Here is a 5,184-nt window from a genome sequence, read left to right as displayed (position 1 = left end):
ACCGGGTCGCACCACAGGGTGAGTGGCAGGAGGAGGGATGTCTCTCCTGAAACAAGGCATCCTTCAAAACAAGATATTCTTCAAAAGAAGAACGCGTTATCAGGAACACGGGGTGCTCAAGCCAGAGCTGTGCAGCTGTGCTTCAGTGAGAAAGAAGACTGTCCAAGGATAACAGTAAGTAGCTTTATCCCACAAGGTACCCATAAAACTGGATATGCATTCACTACCAGGAACAGGGTAGAATCCCAGCCATTACCTGCAGGGACTTCAGCTCAGAAGGCTGCAATCATTGCCTTAACTAGAGCCTTAGGACTGGTATAAAGGAAAAAGATAAATCTTGGACAGACTCTAAATCATAGAATCGTAGAATCACCAGGTTGGAAAAGACCCACCAGATCATCAAGTCCAACCATTCCTATCAAACACTAAACCACGCTCCTCAGCGCCTCATCCACCCGTCCCTTAAACACCTCCAGGGAAGGTGACTCAACCACCTCCCTGGGCAGCCTGTTCCAGTGCCCAATGACCCTTTCCATGAAAATTCTTTTCCTCATGTTCAGCCTAAACCTCCCCTGGCGGAGCTTGAGGCCATTCCCTCTCATCCTGTCCCCTGTGACCTGGGAGAAGAGGCCAGCTCCCTCCTCTCTACAACCTCCTTTCAGGTAGTTGTAGAGAGCAATGAGGTCTCCCCTCAGCCTCCTCTTCTCCAGGCTAAACAACCCCAGCACTCTCAGCTGCTCCTCGTAACACTTGTTCTCCAGCCCCCTCACCAGCTTTGGAGCTCTTCTCTGGAGAGATATGCCCTTTGAGTTGTTCATACTCACAGAGCGATCTGGAAGGAACAAGGGTTACTGATGGCACAAAGAAAACAGATTGAACATGCTGAAGAAACACTTTGCTTATTAGAAGCAGTACAATTACCAACCAAAGCAGCCATCGTGCACTATCAACGACACCTGAGAGGTAACACTGACCAGGAAACAGATAATAGATGGGCTGATTATGAGGCTAAATGGGCGGCAGAAATAATGCAGGAAGAGCAAACATTAGCTCTAATCCTTGATAATAAAGATGAAAATTTAGAAAATCAGAAAGGTATTAGATACTCCAAGTTCGATTGGGTATGAATACAAGAACTTGAAGGACAAATCCTTTCCCAGAAGTGGGCACAATTAAAAGACAGCAGAACTATTGCACCTGCCAGCTCGATCTGGGAACTTGCAACATGATAAAACCCACTGTGAATCAGGCCCTTTATACAAAATCCTAAAGCAGAAATGGATACGGAGGAATATTACATACTACGGTCCAGACTCAACAGTGCAAAATATGTTAAATCGAATACAATTTGGCATAGTTAGGTCAGGAAACGTGCCGAGAAAGCGTTAGCAAATTTATTTTTCTGAACTCCCAAGAAAAGCCGGGTATAGATACTTGTTAATATTCAGAGATATCTTTTCTGGATAGACAGAGACCTTTAGCAAACATCGTGGATACACTACACCAGAATTAAAACGGCCCCTAAGCCACGAAAAGGATGAATATTGATTACATTTATTAACGTACTGTTATGTACAGGAACAGTAAAGTCTTGGGACCAAAATGCGTATTTGCAACTGACCACAAACATATCCAAAACCTTTCACCTGTCAAATTCTTGGTGAGGTCCAGCTCCTCCCAGAGGTAATAAGGAAATGCCCATGTTTGGGTTGGCATCTACAAATGGGACGTGGGGACCAGAGGTGTGGATAACTCCAACAGGAGGAGATCACTCTAAACTTGAAAGTCACGGTTGGAAAAGGGACAAAATTTCATTTCATAGCATTAGAACATAAACTAACTCCTGTTGTAGAACAAAAGAGTACAGGAGAAAATGTAGGGTTTAGGAATATTAGTGGAATGGGTTGCAGTTGGACTTTTGATAGTCCAGGACAATTATCCGGTATCAATTATACACGGGCACAAGGAGAAAATCGTAATTCATTAAAGCCTGAGCGACTTGGTCTTGTGGGTGCAGGATTAGCCCTGCAACCTCAGTCATATTGCAAATTACCCACTGGTATTGGTGGCTGTGTGGAGATGGATATGCTAGAAAAACTTTACTGGCACTTGTATAGCAGGTTATCTAACTCCACAAAACACTATCTATAAAAAACTGAAAGGAATCCTAAGAACACCTTGGGTACGAACGAAGAGAAATACTAATCCTCTCATCAAAAGGCCATCTCCACTTCATAATTTTATGAGATGGATTTTTCCTCTGTTAGGACTTAGTGGACTTGAAAAGGCAATAGTCAATATCTGAGCAGAAATGGAAATCAAAACTAATGACACTGCAGACGCCCTCACAGCTATTCAAGCTGAAGTGACATCACTGAGCAAAGCGGTCTTACAAAACCAAATGGGTTTAGAGATATTAACGGTGCAAATGGGAGGAGTATGTACCTTAATAAACACAAGTTGCTGCACCTACACTAACCAATCCGGAAAGGTGACAAAAGCCATAGATGAAATCCGGAAACAAACCAAGGTTTTACACAAAGCAGCACAAGACAGTAACTCTTTTGCTATTACTGAACTGTGGGAAAAGCTCACCTCTTGGTTACCTAACTTTCTTTGCCTTAGACAATTGTTTGCTTTGATAGTTGCTTTAATGATTTTAGGGCTTTTATTGCATTTTATAGCTAAATGTTTAATATGTTGTACTGGAGGGGCTATTAATGATTACAAACAATGGAAAAAACATCAACTTTGCCAGAAGACAGAATTGAGAAAATAAGAAGAGCGTCAATACAGAAAGCAGCCTTTAAATAAGTAAAAGACTTTACTAACAGGCTAGACAAAGGTGGGAAATTAAACAAGGCATTCTTCAAAACAAGGCATCCTTCCAAACAAGAAAGTGTTATCAGGAGCACCGGGTGCTCAAGCCAGAGCTGTGCGGTAGTGCTTCAGTGAGCAAGGAGACCGTCCAAGGAGTAAGTAGCTGCTTGTTACAGAATACGGTGTGCAAGCTAGGAGGAGAACCCCCTTGCACCCCAGCACTGCTAATAAAACACACCTCCTTTATAACTCTCCCGAGTTGATAAGTTCGATTCCGCGTCTCAGCCAGACGCTGAGCAGCAGATTCGGGGGGCACTGAGCTACGGAGGCAGCTGCACGCTGGGAGTGCTGGGGGTGCACTCATGAGCCACCATGGGCCCCTCGTCCTTTAACTGCTCCTTGCAGCTGCCACACTGCAAGGACCTGGCCTCTGTCCACCCCCTCGCCTGAGAAGGACTATCCTCCTCCTGTCTGTCGCCCTCAGCACCACTCGCAGGCCCTGCTGCACCCATGGTTGTTTATTCACGTTCTAATTCTGGCTGTAGGTCTTGTCACACTCGCCACACTTCCAGGGCTTCTTCCTAGCGTGGATGCACTGGTGGTTGACTACAGCTTGCATCCATCAGAGGTGGAGGTTGCAGTGACTCAGGCCAAGGGACGCTCACTGGTGTGGATGTGCTGGTGCCTGATCAGAGAGCCCTTCCTGCTGAAGCTCTCGCCACAGTCGGTGCAGGTGAATGGGCGCTCGCCAGTGTGGATGCGCAGATGGCTGTTCAGGTGGGCCTTTTGGACAAAGCTTCTGTTGCATTCAGTGCAGGCAAAGGGGCGCTCACCTGTGTGGATGCGCTGGTGTTTTATCAGGTGGCTCTTCTCTCTGAATCTCTTGCTGCAGTCAGCACAGGTAAAAGGCCATGTGCCTGTATGGATGCGCTGGTGACTGGTCAGGGAATTCTGGTGGCAGAAGATCTTTCCGCAGTCAATACAGGCAAAGGGGCGCTGGCCCGTCTGGATGCGCTGCTGTTCTATCAGGTGGCTCTTCTGTCTGAATCTCTTGCTACAGTCAGTACAGGTGAAGGGGCGCTCACCGGTGTGGATGCGCTGGTGACTGATCAGGAAGCTTTTCCTTCTGAAGCTCTTTCCGCAGTCAGCACAGGTAAAGGGCCGCTCACCAGTGTGGATGCGCTGGTGACTGATCAGGGACCTCTGCTGCCTGAAGCTCTTGCCGCACTCAGTACAGGCAAAGGGCCGCTTGCCAGTGTGGATGCGCTGGTGTTCTATCAGGTTGTTCTTCTTTCTGAAGCTCCTGTTGCAGTCAGTACAGGTGAAGGGGCGCTCACCAGTGTGGATGCGCTGGTGACTGATCAGGGAGCTCTTCTCTCTGAAGCTCTTCCCGCAGTCAGCACAGGCAAAGGGCCGCTCGCCAGTGTGGATGAGCTGGTGAGATAGGAGGTTGGCCCTTCTTTTGAACCTCTTTTCACAATGGGCACAGGCAAAGGGGCATTCGCCAGTGTGGATGCGTTGGTGTTTGGTCAGGTTGGCCTTGCGTCTGAAGCTCTTCCCGCAGTCAGCACAGGTAAAGGGGCACTTGCCCCTGTAGCTCCACTTCTGCATGGCCAGGGCTGTCCGGCTCCTGAAGTTCTTGTTACACTTGGAAGGGTTCTTCTCCAGCTGCTGAGGGTCCAGCACATCATGGAGGTGAGGATGCACTGACATGTCCCCCCGACTCCCACTCAGCTCCCTATCAGGTGAGCCACCATTGTGCCTGCTGCTTGACCTGCTCCTTCCCACGGACGCCTGGGACACGCCTGGCACAGGGCTCCGGTGCCTCTGCAGCGCCCCAGGGGGGTCTGGCACACATGGCGTCTGCCCTCGCTCCAGCTTGCAGATGATATCTGGCTTGACGGTGACCCAGCCTGTTGGGGAACAGACAGAAGCACCCTGTGTCACGCTGCCCAGAAAGTAGCATGAACCCCCAGCACCCACAACCCCAACAGCCACAGCCCAAACGTCTCCTCCCACTCCACTCCTCCCTCACCATTCAACCCGGCTACCATTCATCCTCCCTTCCCTTCCCTGCGCCTACAGCCTCCCCTCGCATCACCCTCGTCAGCTTCGCTGCTCTCCTGCACACAGGACGCCAACAAAGGGCTCAAAGTGGAAAAAGGAGAGGTTAAGACCAGACTAAGGGAAGCATTTCTTCCCAGAGGGGGCTCAAACCCTAAAACAAGCTTCCCGGAGACCTGCTTGATGCCCTAAGCCTGTCAGGCTTGGAGAGGCATTTGGACAATGTCCATAATCCCATGATTTAACAGCTGCTCATCCCTGAAGGGCTCAGGCACTTGGACCCAGGAAGCCTCGTAGGTC

General features: G+C 48.9%; 1 pseudogene; it reads right to left on the bottom strand.

The window, feature by feature from the left end:
• Positions 1 to 2,264: 2,264 nt before the first annotated feature.
• LOC138719441 (zinc finger protein 850-like) overlaps positions 2,265 to 5,184 on the bottom strand; it is a 38,235-nt pseudogene continuing 35,315 nt past the window's right edge.

This window comes from Phaenicophaeus curvirostris, chromosome 3 (genome assembly GCF_032191515.1).
Source record: "Phaenicophaeus curvirostris isolate KB17595 chromosome 3, BPBGC_Pcur_1.0, whole genome shotgun sequence".
NCBI lineage: Eukaryota > Metazoa > Chordata > Aves > Cuculiformes > Cuculidae > Phaenicophaeus > Phaenicophaeus curvirostris.
This window is presented reverse-complemented; position numbering and strand designations above follow the sequence as displayed.